At 40.2% G+C, this 14805-nt stretch overlaps 1 long non-coding RNA gene across 1 annotated transcript; it reads right to left on the bottom strand.

Annotated features, from left to right (window-relative positions):
- Positions 1-4968: 4968 nt before the first annotated feature.
- On the bottom strand, positions 4969-11208 carry LOC113745740 (uncharacterized). The gene is made up of 3 exons (XR_003462366.1): positions 11078-11208; positions 8672-8751; positions 4969-5220 (listed from the first exon to the last, which is right to left on the bottom strand). It is a non-coding gene; the product is annotated as an uncharacterized LOC113745740 (long non-coding RNA).
- Between the last annotated feature and the right edge of the window lie 3597 nt (positions 11209-14805).

Raw genomic sequence — 14805 nt, 5'->3', positions numbered from 1 at the left:
ATTGCAAATTGCATGGCATTTTAAAACACAAACACGCACACACACAAAAGTTACAAGGTGAAAAATATGGAAAATATGGTCCAAAACATTGTGCGATTCAATGTCACATCGAAAAGTCATCTCATTTTGTTTCATAGTTTCCACTGAATGAGGTCTTCAGACTTCTATTGTTGCAAATGTATGACATGGGAGGACCCCAAAAGAATTCATGCTTTATTCAGTGATACATCTAGAATCTTAGATATCCAGTATCATGTGTCTAATGTACCTCTATTTGTCTCATTTCGGTTCATGGCAAACCAAAAAATGTCCCTCATAGAGAAAATAGTACCATATCATCCACAGCCAGATATTCCAGGCCGATCATGCTGTCTAAATCAGCCTCCAAGGATACGACAAAAGAGTACAGAAATGACCTCAGTTTAATGCAAATGGATCTTGTCTTGAACTCGTCATATTCACATGTGGAGTTCTGACCCTGAGTGTCTGAACTGTCAGTATGATTACCTGGTCTATTTGTTCTTAAGTGACATGTATGGGTGATTTAAGATAATTTCTGACATCGTCCTTTGAATTTTGACTTTGATGCAAACCAAATTGACGAGGGGTCCGAACCTGTTGTACGAGTCGAGTTTAGATCTTTCTGTCTTTAATCTGTATAAATGTAGTATTTAAATATATACTGATTCCAAAATTTACTAAATAAATATTTTTAAAAACTGACTTGTCAATTTAGATATTTTTAGATTTTAACAATTTATTGACTTATTTTGGCACATCCAGTAATACATTATATAGACATTATATTAGAAAATTCTCATAGCTGCCTCTGTAGCCAGCTCTCCATTCACCCTACTGTATGTGGTGAATTACCATAAAAATAACATTAACACCAGTAAATGCACAAGTACTGTGAATTTAGAATACCACAAAGAATGTTATTAATCCACATACTACATCCATCCACATACCTGTTGCTTACATTATGACATCTCATGAGTGACGCGTTTAAACATTTCCATACTTATGCCGCCCACATCCTGACCTCCAGTTTGACCTGGAGGTCACAACCCCTTCACACCAGCACTGGGTAAATATTTCCTTCCTGATTCAACCGAACACACCGAGCTGGGTGCGACAGACAGGCTATGGATTCCAGTGGCTGAGTCAGAAAGAAAAGGACGTGGTGTGAGAAACAAATCAGTCAAGAAGAGAATAAAGGGAAAATACAAGCTGGCTGGTAGATTTATGTGTGCCAGGGGGAGGGGCGATCAGGGCAAACCAGGCCTCTGCACGTCTATCATCTTAAAAGGCAGGGTGAATATACGGGTCCATCCTGCTTTAATTAAAACTTTTTGGCCTGAAGGGGAACTCGACCACTGCTCATGGCTCCGGCAGGACACACACCACATGTGCAAATGGGGGAGGGTGGAAGTAAGAGATTGGGGTGGGATGGGGACTGCTGGGGGGACATTTGAGACTGTTTAAACAAATCAGTGAAGAATATCAGTCACCGAGGACCCTGCGGGAGATGCTGTTGGTTTGTTCCCCCGCTGTAGAGGCATTTGTCCCCCCTTGAGAGACCATTTTGTCATCAGTAGAAAGAAAAAGAGGTTTCTCAACGCAAGACAAGGGAAAGTACCTGCGTGATTGCTTTGAGCGTAAAAGCATTCTGGAAAATGATGGCAATCATGTGTTGCTGGCATTTAAGTTGTATGCAGTTAATAAGCTATTGGCTTTCTGCAGGACCTCTGACCTAGCTATGTGTGAGTACACGGCTGTGTGGAGCTGTGTCCAGCAGACATGCACGTGTAAAACCCAGATGGTCAGATGTAATAAACATGGCCAGTGTTTTTTGCTCACATAAAGGGCATGGCGCTGGTGTTTTATTTCATCAGGGCCTCAGGGCATGAATGTGTTCACCCAGACTCTCAAGTGGGCTTTACGAGGGTGGAGAGGGAAGCCTGTTTCCACCTTGTTTGAAATACTTTTTTTTTTTCTTGCAATGGGGCGCGGTGATGGGGTGGTGTTGGAATAAACGGAGGCCATAGGGAGTGGGGAGGGAATTCAGGTGGCCTCCTATTGGTGCCGGATGTTTTAGTAGGACAACATGGCAGAGAGGGCCTTGTGACAGGGGTCTGTTCAGAAACTCCGTCAAGCAGGCTGCACTGGGAAGCAAGCAACCACATCTGTTTTCACTCAAAACAATCAGGGGCCGGCACTGCAGGCAGCTTGAGCCTGTTATTAAAGGCTTTCTGGGGCCTGCTGAGGGACGGCCCAGACGGAGTGATTTATCCACTCTTTGCTGAGTGGACGAGGATCGAGTGTGATGTATATGGACATGGAATTCCAATCAGTCATTCTTGCCAGGACACCTACCCAGAAGGACTGATGAATCTAGGCTGTCTTCTGCAACAGGATGAAACTGCCTCACATCCTCCATTAGGAAAGGGGTTTCATTATGATTGGCTGTTTGCAGATTGTTGTCTGTATTTACCCCAAGTGTCTTACGTCATTTAAATCTCATGACATAAATGCTACGACAACCGTGAATCTGTAATTAGTGTTCAGCTGCCCCGCGCTGCAAGTTTTCTGCAACTATGCTTGTTGAAATGATTGTGAAGCGCTAAACTTTTCAGACAGTGCCAACTACATGATCTGAGTATAAGTCAACATTCCAGCAATATGCATAGTGGTGGTTTACTCAGCAATCTGAATTCTAAGCAGCTTCATTAAACAGGGTTGAATCATCAGATCATTTTTCGCTGAGGGCAGAGACTTGCAGAGCTTATCTTCCAGGCTTGAGGCCTTAAAACTTATGGATACCTCAAAGACAAACTCTGAGTACTTCTTTGGGGCCCTGCCTTGTTCCTCTGAACGCCAAAGTGAGCTTTTAAATAATTTGGGGAGAGCCCTCTGGAAGCTGAATAATTCACTGCAGCATGATGAAGTCTCTAGCCAGCTGGGTGTTCCATTAGTCGACTCACTGCTCGACAGCTCTATTGCCTGGCAGGCCGGCGGAGGGAAGCAGAGCTGGGGAGATGAGTATGTCTCTGTGAGGGGGGGATCATCCCGTCCTCACTCTGCCTACTTCAATTACATCAGCCATAGGCTCTCTGAAAAGAGAATCAACACCGTCTGCCCATTTTGCTTTAGAAGGGTCTCCATCCACCACACCCAACACGCGACAGCCATACAGTTGTTGCAACGTAACCTCAAAGGACCCCAGTGCTGGACATCGGATGGGGAAAGAAGAAAAGCATGTACTCTAAATGTTCGACAGTACAGGCTCTTGACATCTAATTCCTTCTGCCATATGACCTAAATATACAGTTTTAGGTCTAAACTGCTGCTGAAGTGAATGACCCCATTCTTGTCCAGATGGCTTCCATCGTTGGGCAGTTTTCTCCAGGACAGTCTGGTGAAAAACGCTGGCCTGCTGTGGCATCATCACCAGTTTAGCTCATCTAAGCTCCCCTGGCAGAAGAAGCAATGAAACGAATGGACATAGCAGATCAAACGCTGCTTGGCTGTGAGTAAAATCTACTTTCCTGTGAGGCATCAAAGCAAAATAGGATTTTCTTCTGAAGGATATCTTCCTGCTTACTGTCTCTCCCACATGCCAATTATCTGTGATAGTTGATAGCCAGGGTATGAAATGTGAAACAAGCACTGGCCTGTCAGTGTTACAGTTGCATGCATTGCAGGAATTCCACATCGATGTTTCATATAGGTCTTACTGCTGCACCCTTATACTACTCATCCAGTCATTCATCTATCATGTCCTTTTGGACTATGGTCACTTTCAGTTCCAGATATCACTCAGGTTAACCTTGCTTGCATTCCCAAGGCCTGTCTCCTTGTCTGTGCAAAGACCCTGTCAACTTTTGCCCTGTGTGACAGAGTGGCCACCTTTACCTTGTGCTGCCAGCCAGCCTCATACATAACATCATCACCTTCACTTGGCCATGTCACGCCTCTTATGGGAGATGGATGTCTCCCACCCAAGGACAGCAGGGTAATGGCCCTCATCCTGACTTCAAGACGGGGCACAATCACCTGTCATTCTCGATCTGTATGCTGCAAGCCAGAACAGATGCAAAGAGGAAGTAGTGGAGTTCCATCAGATGAAGGAATGTGCACCACAGCATCTTCAATTTAAATTGTACGTTGAGTACAGTACGTGATTCTGAATGCTTCTGTATCAAGACAGCCCTGTTGATCCATTTAGAACCTTTGGGGACAATTCTTTTTAAAAAACACATAATATATATACACATAATATGATGCCACTTAATTATTTTGATCTGATACCAAGTAATACCAGTGCCAGAATTGCTAATGTTGAAATTAATGCTTTATTATATATTCAAATACTAAGAAATATTTAGGATCCCCACTGGTCTGAACAGCAAATGTATACACATTCACATTAAACCTTGGACACCATTTTGATGTGTTTGTCTCACTGAAACTACATGGGCTAAGTTTGTCCTCCTCAAGTGCAGGACTTTTGCATGTTGTATGTCTAGACCTCTCTGATTAAAATTTAACATCTGCCAAAGTTCTGTGAATCTTTCATTTTCCTCTGGGGGCACACCATGATGAGTCTAGTGAACACTAATGAACATATAATGAGCTACACATAGCTCACCAAATGGTCTGATCCCAATGCTGCTTCCTGTGACCTTAGATTCATCCCAACTGAGAAGAAAACAAACAACAAACAAAGCAAAAATCATCTCAACAATTACACATTATTGGTTTATATGGTTATAGAGTGTGTGTAAAAAGGATAAAAGTGATACTGGTACTAGTGACTACAACTTATTACTTAATAAAATTGGCACATAACAGTCCTGTACACTTGGCTGTGACTAAACTGGAAGTAACAACATTTATCATGTATATTTTTATATCTGTCTTCTGGAGAACAAACACGTCAACACACAATGGTACACTGTGTTCAAGGCGGGGGTAGCGTTTGAACAACCGCTTGCTTTGTATTGTAAAACACAGCTGAACTTTTGCTGATTTAATCCCATATGTCTTTATTAATAACAGTGATGACAGCATATCCATGACTAGGGGCGCTTCCTCTTTGGAAGATTACTTCTAAAATCTCTTAATCCGTCACCAGTTAGCTGTTTCCCAAACACCCCAACAGTCATCTCTGCATGTGAGGCAGGCGGCTTTAGAGAGGTTTTGGACTCTCTCCAGCTATGGGCAGAGGGAGAAAATGACAGAGGGATGACAAAACACAAATGTAGGACAGAGGGAAAGAGGTAATCATCATGCTATAATTCATTCAGCCTCTCCTCCGAAGTGTACCTATATTCTTTGACTATTAATAAGAAAACACTGACTAAAGTGCTGAGCAAACATTGTGGTGGGGGAGTACTGTTTTTCATAAATATTTTAAACATCCCACAACAGTGACTAAGATTTGAGATGTTTGCCTTATGGATCAAATATGCAACCCCTACCCTCTGTGTGGTTATCTACTGTCCTCCTACATTTAATCTTAGAACCCAGCGGCTATTGTCTATCGTCCTCTGCAGTCCAATTAGCTACTTGATGGGTGAGAATGGTCAGAAAAATACATTTTAGCTAAGATATCTGCATATGAACTCAGTAACTTAAAAAAAAAAAATGTATCTAAGGATCTAAATCATTGTCGGGCGATAGCTGATGATTCTGAGATTGCATTTCGGTCAATGTGTTCCACCTCTTTTTCTCTCCACATGGACTGCTTACCTGCCTGCAACCAAAGCCATGTGATCAATAATGTCAAAATCTTCATCCCCAACCTAAAGGTTCTACATTAATATCTGTTTACAGAAATTAACCTAGATTTAACTTTGAAATTTCAGGGATGGTCCACTGCTGCACCACAAGAAGATTTCTGGTCTGAAACCAATGTTCATCCAGTTTCTACGTGAGTCCTCTTTTTAACTACAGCAACTTCTCTAGGGTGTATCCTCACTCTCGCCCATTGCCAGCTTGCAGTGCTAGCAAGGATAAACAATTACAAAAAATAGATGGATGGATTTTTATCTGAATTCCTTATATATCTGTCCTCCATTTTTCTTATTTTTTGTGGCACAAAAATTTTAGCTGGTAGTTTTAAACAATGTGTTCTAGGGGCGGCAGTAACCCAGCCTGTTGGGACTTGGCTTGGGGAACCAGATGGTTTGGTTGTCAGTTCAAGTTAAGGACCGTAGTATGAGGTGTGGACTGGTAGCTGGAAAGCTGCTAGTTTACCTCCTGGACATTGCTGAGGTGTCCTTGAGTAAGGCACCAAACCTCTAACTGCTCCCGGGGCAACCCTATGTCGTTGTTCATCATTCCGTCTTCTCTCCACATTTGCCTATGTCTATAAGTGGTTTGCGTGTGTGTGTGTGGTTGTAGTTCTGGTCTATGTATGTAAAACTTGAGTGAAAAAAAACTGTATCACCCATTGGGGGATTAATAAAGTAGATTTTCTCATAACCATGGCTATAAATTGGATCTAGTTTCTACCTGTGGTGTCTGAAATGGCCTATTTAATCTTTCATTCCCCAAACGAGCAATTTCAATTGCAGCATGAAAATGGCAAAGAAACAAGAAATATTGCAAAAATATTTTTGGCTTGAAGTGGAAAAACATCTTCTGCTATGTTTTAATGGAACCTGACTGAAAGAATACTGCCACCAAGTTGTTTTACCTCAATACACCAAACATCTAATATCTGGATCATAGTAGTGGATGGAAAATGGATGGTTTTGGGTTAAATTTAAATGGATACTTGTTTTATGACCCGTTTGAATGACACAGTAAATCGGTCTCAGAAAATGCTCTATTAACTCCATTATTTCATTAGTCTTTTGTTCTTTGTCAGACTTTTTTGTCCATTGGTCATTGGTCATCACTGTGGTCCAAGTTGAAATATCTAAGCATGTACTGTATTGTATTACCATGAAATTTTATACGGACATTTGTGGTCCCCAGAGTAGGAACATTGGAACCATTTTGTGGGAGGGGGGTGCTGTAAATATTGTTACTCCATCTCTCCAAAACCTCACCACCGCCCGCAGCCAACAGCACAATAACTACATTCACCTGCATCTGAACAGGATTTATAGTACAAGAACACTTAAAGCCAGCAGCACAATAAATTGCTCTGTATCTCAGTTACATGATTTACAGCTCAGATACACTCAATTAAAGCCAAGAGCACATTAACACAATACACCGCTCTCAACCACAAACAAAACTTTTTAACGAAGCATTAAAAAACAAGTGACGGCAAGCCAGTGTCACATATTGCAAACGAGACTATATAAGTCGAAATTAATTGCAACCCTTATGCAATGTAGTTTTCTCCTGGCTAAGCTTGTGTGAAATCATCCATGTTATCAGAGTCCAATGTATTGGTCTGTTTGCTCTCACTTGCTATAAAAAAAAAAAGTGTCTTCAGGTGTTTTTGCGTCATATTACCGCAGTTCATTTTTAAGCCTTCACAAGTGTTGTGCCTAAAACTGATTGTGTAGGGCAGTTTATGTACATCTACTTTTCGCATGACTTTATGTCCCTGGTAATAGCAACGGTATGTTTTGATGCAGATCCAGTTTTCACATCTCAGGTCTATAACACTGACTGGCACAAAATTTTGTAAAAACATTCCCAGACAATTAATTTTAATGCCTTGGGGGATTCCTTAACTTTTCCTCTAGCGCTACCAAAGTCTTGAAAATCACTGCTTGAAATGTGAATTTTGGTAGACACTGATGGTTCCTGCATGTATTGTAACAACTTTGGTGCTCCCTCTACTCTCCATCTAGCTCCATGTTTGTTTTTTGACATTTACATTAGCCTGCAAATTAGCAAATGGTAGCATTCTAACACACTCAGCCTAAGCATTTTCATTTTGAGCATGGCGCCATGCTGAGCTTAACATTTAACTCAAAGCACTGTTGTGCCACAGCCTCACAGAGCCCCTTTAGTTCTGGACTTTTAGTCTTGTTTATTCTCATCTCCATTAATAACAGTGTCATTTCCATTTAGTGATGTCAAGAGTGAGATAGGAGCAATGTTGAAAGCCTGTAATTTTGACGTGGTTACTGAATGACGAATCAAGAAAAAAAAAAAAAGCTAGATAATGAGAGTATTATATTAAAGGAAAAGAGGTTGCAGACAAAAAGGAGAAAAGAAAACAAATAGGGGGACTATTGCATTATTATTGAAGATAATAGGGTAATTTTTTTGTTATTCTGTGGATGACTTATCAAAGGAGATCAGGCTAATTTTAGTTTCTTGAGTTTGCTCTGTACAGATGTGTATGTGTGTGTGTGTATATATATATATATATATATATATATATATATATATATATAAATAAATAGATAAATGGCATATGATATTAAACGCACTTTCTGTGCATTGAGTGATACTGGAAAGAAATTACTCAAATTGACAGACAAAATGATGCAAACAAGTACAGACAGACAGGCATTAAAAAAAGGCACCAAGCTGGATATGGTGACGAGACCGTGCTCAGAGGGAGGAGAAAAGCTGCCAAGAAAAACCTCATTCCTACCATGCTGTTTCTGTGACAGACAGAGTGCCCTAGAGTGATTAAAAAAATACATTAAAAGGGGGTTTTGAAAATGTGAATAAAGACCCAACTCACTCGGTTGCAAAATCTCTCCTCCTCTGCCTTTCATATTCCTCTTCTTTTATACAGCATCTTTCCTGAAAGCACATATGAATCTGCCAGAATGACAAAGGACCAATGTTCACTTACTGTACCAACAGTGCAGAACACAATCAATATAACATTAAGGATTAAGTCTTCTATGCTCTTTTGAACAGCCACCGTCTCCATTCATCAGTGTATAAGTTTCCTGCGCTTTTGTCAGCATTTATATAACTTTAGAAATTTGTTTTAGACTTTGGCAAAAGTTTAACTTCAATCGTGTCTTATCCAAGCATAACAGGAAAATACTGGTAACATGCTGCTGTGAAGCATTCGGTGCAATACATCATTGTGACATGCTATTGATTCAGCATGCTGACATTTCAGTCACAAATGTGGAGTGATCGTAGGTTTGTGCTTGTATGCAAAAATAATGATTTATACGCTATTACAACTAAAAACATCTTGCAGTTTCTGTTTCTACGGTGAGGTTGTTATAAAATTTCTATTCAAAAACTAACATCCCACACATTCTACAGGCAGGAGGAGAATGTGGAGAAATGTTGTCTCTGTGCAGAATCGTACAAAGCAGTTTTCACAGACCTTTGGATATCTTTTCTTCCACCGTATATATTTTTGTTTTCTGGTCTTGGATAGTGACTAATTGCTATGTCTGTCTTCAGAACGAGGCTATTGTGTCCTTGGTGGATTTAATTTGATCATTCTAATAACCAGCCATCAGTGGGACCCTGTCTCACAGCAGGAAGCAAAACGGATGAGCTCAGCAGATCAAAGAGGGGGAGAGACAGTGAGATAATCTGTAGGCAATTTAAGGCCGCAAACAGATTGCTATTATTGTTATCACTCTTTTTATTTTGTATTAATCCAGTGTGCAAGATTTAGGGGGCTCTGTTTACAGACTATTGCAGAAATAGAATATAATATGCATAACTTTGTTTCCATTAGTGTATAACTACCTATACATAATAATATTATACCAGAATGAGCCTCTAGACACTGTGGGTCATCTTCCACAGAGTAGCTGTAGTTCACTAGTAACCCAGCATGGAACTAAACAGTGGCTCTGCATGTTTTTATGGCTGCTGTAGTTCCTCCATCTTGCTAGGAAGGAGCCAGTCAGGTAAGTAACTACACCACCAGATGACACTAAATCTTACACACTGGTCCTTTTTTTTGCTCTAGAAAATGTGGAAAAGGTAGGATGCACAACACAATTTTGTAATTTAAGCAACATTTGGAGCACCTTTGCTTCATGAATGACTTGAACGATTGATCAATCATTAAATTGCTAATTTTCTGTTGATCAATTTATTCATTTTTTTTACTAATTGCTACCAAAATAAACACATTTTGGACTCACACTGGACACATTTCCTACTACTAATCACGTCCCACTGTTTCCTTCTTTAAAAGAAATCCTGTTTCTCTCCCATTTCCTGTCTCTTCCTCTGTCTGTCGCTCTCCGTTATCCTCACAATCCATTTTCGTTTTATTTAAATGCCATCCATCTTCTTACAGGAATCAACCTGCTAGACGCTGATGAAGTCATCATCATTCTCCTCAGCCCATCCCACCCTTCGATATCACAAGACAGCTCCCCTCTCCCCATAGTAAATCTTTGTTTTCCAAATGTAGAGCAGAGAGTTAGGAAGATGACATCCACCCACCCGGGGTGGAAAACGCCCCCTAAGGAGCTGCACTTACAAGCACTGGAATCAAATACATGAGACATTATTGAGATTAAATGGTAGGATTGGGGTTTGTATGCATTCAAAAATGACATCCCGCTAAGGCTGTTAAGGAGGAACATGGATAATTAGCATTCATTGAAATCAAGTGTGTCTGGCACGATGATGTGTGTCTTGTAACCCTGCACTGTGCTGTTTGACTAACGGAGGGAGGGAGGGAGGGATTCAAATTTTGTCAGTTTGTGAGTAAGTGAAGTTCTACAGTGTTCCCATAATAAAAAAATAGTGCATTAGTCCATCAAGTTTCCTTTATTCCAAGATATTAAAAAAAAGGCGTATTATAACCATTACTCTTGGACGCACTGCTGCTTCCCATCTGACATGAGTGTTTCTCTTTTAGCATGAATTAATTCATCTCTGTTCCGATTCGTATGTACCCTGTTGTGCTGCCATGGTGATAAAGAGCAGGATGATGTGATGGGTTTACGTGTAGATTCAGGGTTGACTTAAAAACAGAATGGAAATGGAACTGTAAGAGGGAGAGAGAACAGGACACAGAAGACAGATACAGGATGATGTTCAGTTTGCCAAAGGCTCACATGTAACTCAATAAGCAGACAAGAATGTTGAAATTACTCTCTGGTTTAGTTCAAGAAAGTGAACCCAAATGCAGGCATGAAAGAAGACTCACGGAACAGGCAGGTGAATACAGGATGATAAAAGGTGGCTGAGGAATCCAATCTGTCCAAGATAAATCCAATCAATAGAAGTCGAACAACAATCCAGAACTGAGAAAGGCAAAGAAGCATGAAAAACAGGGAGAAGCACTCGGACAAAACAAAAGAACTTGACAGGACTACAAGACACAGGTTAAACTAATCATTGGACAGGTGAAACCAATCAGGGTGAAGCAGGCAATCAAAACTGGTGGGAAACAACAGCAGAAAGTAAATTTACTGACACGAGAAATGGGGAGAATTACAAAATAAAACAGGAAACCTTAAACAAGAACCCCCAAAACCATGACAATCAGACATTTCAGCAAAAACCTGTGTTTTCAAAACCATGTTTTGAAAATTCTGTGATTGATGATCAAATTTATATCGCTGCAATACAACTATACTATTGCCTATTATGGACATCTAGATTTAATTTCATAAATACAGGACTGCCACATCATTGTGACATCCTGTCATTGAAAATGTCTTGGGATTTTTATTGCATGTCATTGTGGTCTCTCTTTATACATATTGGTTTGTGTCCACTATGACAATCAAACCACTGCACTCTAAAAAAAAAGGCTTTTAACACTCTACAGTATCTGAAGAATGGTGTTTTGGAAAGTATTAAAGTTCAGCTTTACATTTTTGGCATTTTTGACATTTTCTACAACAACCACAGACATGCAAGCAGTACTTGTCTAGCATTACCTTCCTGTCTCATGAAAATGAAAAGGTGTGACTCACACTATAAATATCTTTCCTTCTCACCCATAGCAACACGTATTGTCAGTATCTCTAACTGATCAGTCGTCATTGTTTGAATCCTTCTCACCATCTTTCTTATAAAGGATTATGTCTTCTTGAGAGTTCACAGCTACAAGTTAAAGTGTCATTTAACTGGATAATTAGGTTTATATACACAGAGACAAATGCACATCAGCATATTGAGAAGGAATATAAGAGTGATTAAACCGAAGAAAGAAAAGTACAAGGAATACAGAGTATACTGTCCAGAGCACCCTATTAATACACATATATCATCCTACAGCTGTCTGTGTTTAGCAGTGCCACATACAGCTGTGCAGGGAACTTTAGTGACCAATGGTCCATTAGTCCAGTGTAAGCATACTGTGTAAACAAATGGAATGTGGCTTTGAAACCAGCTTAGGTCTGCTCAAATGGTGGTTGGTTGCCATTTTTTGTGTTTACTTTCATAAAATGTTTCATCATCTCGAAAAGCCAAAGATAAAATGCCCCATTTTTCTGGACTGTAAACAGGTCCTGCATACGCCTTACCGACAGAGCTCTGTACCAAGATCAACTGTACGTGGTGCTGCATTCAACATAAACAGAAAGGATCCTTTCAAATCAAAGTCATGACAGCTGGATGTACTGTGTTTATACATACAGTACATATAGAAATCCATGTAATGTTGTAATCTTCCGGAGGCTGGCAGCCCTGTCTACTGGAAATGATGCTTTACAGCCTGATGATACATTACTCTTAAATCAGATTTTCCATGAATGACTTTAATTCATCATTTAACTGTTTTTGTTTTTACAGATTTCCCTGAAAGCAACAATGAGGTATTTTATTTTGTAATTTTCATACTATAGAGCTGACTCATTCCGTTTACTGTCCATAAGAATATTTATGAGAAAAGACAGAATAAATGAGGGAGTGTGAGGGGAAGATACCCTCTCCCTTATCCCTTCTTCACATTCTGTATTGATTTGACTGAAAATGACATATGCAGCAGAATCACTTTTCCATACATCACATCTGTGGATACGAGTAATGCCACATACACCACAATTGATCTCAGTGGCAGATGAGGAAAAAGCATGGCAAAGCACCTCTCAAGAGTACCACACACCCGTGGTTCAGTCGTTGTGATGTGATAGATGACTTTATGGATAAATTAAACAACAAGAATGGAACTAATGCGCATAATCGTTATGGGATAGACAGTCAAATGCATGCTATAAAAGGAGATTTACGAGGATAGAATCATGCTATGTTCATCACTCCTGTGATCAAAATATGCAGTTTCCTCTAGTGTCAAATGCTACGTTTCTTTGCAAACCCTCACTCTTGGCGTCTTTCTCTTTGGTTTGTATTGACTTCAGGCATCTAAATGGAAGGAAAAGGTTTCTGTGGTATTGGCAGAGTAAAGAAAGGGGTATATAAGGAACTGGCTGTCCAAAAGCCGGGGGTAAAAAACACTGAACAGCATGTGTTTCCAACAAGAGGCCCACTTCATAATGTGGCCTCAGGAATTACATGAAAAGTTGGAGTAGAGAAAAAAAACACTAGGCACTTGGATTGTGGCTACACTATAAGGGACAGAGATAAAATTGTTTTCCAGATGAGAGAGCATCCTTCCTGCATTAATGCTCTCTGACTTTTTTTTGTTTGTGACTTATTATGTGTAAATGAGCCCCTGGCATTGAACTATCTATGTGAAAGTATTCGGCCCAGGAAGGTCAGAATCACACAGAAAACCCAGCACAGCTGCCAAAGAGGCAGGGAGGCAAGGAGCCAGGCGAAGTTTGGCAGCGCACCCATGGGGGCCAACAGCAGAAACCTCTGGGAAGACCACCCTCTTTGATAAACATGTTTGTAGATCTGTACTCTCACACTGTTTGTTCTGCTGCACCTATATGCCCATCACAATCCCTTCATCAGACTGCCTTTATGTGCACTGCTTTTTTTTTATTTTCTGTGCTTTACTGCCTTCATTTCTGATGTTCTTCAGAGTTTTTTTGATTTCTGGTACTTTATAGTGCTAATGAAGTCCTCGCATCTCCAAATACAAACAGAAGAAGAGCCACAATGGGTAAATAAAAACAGACAAATCTTTTGATTATACAGACACTTCTGTTGAAGTGTCCTCCTGTTATTGGCACACTGCACATAAAACAATGGATCTTTGCTAAAATGAGCACCAATTATAGAAACACAGTGAATTGAGTCTGAACGTATTCATGTGAGTTAGCGAAGTCAATCAAAAGTCAAATGTTAGTGCATGCATTTGCCTGCACATTCAGTTGAGTTTTTTTCAGTTTTGTCTGTCTGGTGAAACTGCCTGTTTCAATGTGGGATACTTACAGATACTTAAAGAGATCCCCGGAGGAGGTCAGACACTATAGCATCTTAAAAACGGCTCATTTGGAGAGATAATGGATTCACAAGAGAATGCTTCATGCTTGATGACAATGCCGACCTCGACCATGTCTTGCGTAACAGGAAAGTAGAATAACCTGAGCTCAAATAAACATAGAGCCTCTCGCAGGAAAGCACAAGATTGCCAAGGTCTGTTTACACCGTATACTGTCAACTCAGCCAAGAGAATGCAAAATGATTGTAGAAAAAGGGTTGTAAAATCTAAATCATCTACTATCAGGTTACATAGCGGCCCCACAAATGTAGATTTTTGTCCATAGGAACTGAAGGAAATGATCCTGCATGGAAGACATTTTGCCAAAATCACCTCACTTGTGTCTTTCACAAACAATGACTCAATTACTACAGTTTCCATGTTGTATTGCGTAATTGATAACTTATGTTGCAGGCCTCAGTTAAATCTCCAACACCCTTTCATTACCTCCTCCGCTATGTATCATTGTATTTCCTTCTCCTTTCTCCCTCAGTGTGTTGCTCAGGCCAGCACACATGTGGTTAATGGGATGATGG

The sequence above is a fragment of the Larimichthys crocea genome, chromosome IV (genome assembly GCF_000972845.2).
Source record: "Larimichthys crocea isolate SSNF chromosome IV, L_crocea_2.0, whole genome shotgun sequence".
Lineage (NCBI taxonomy): Eukaryota > Metazoa > Chordata > Actinopteri > Sciaenidae > Larimichthys > Larimichthys crocea.
The sequence above is the reverse complement of the archived record's forward strand: the minus strand, read 5'-3'. Positions and strand labels throughout refer to the sequence as shown.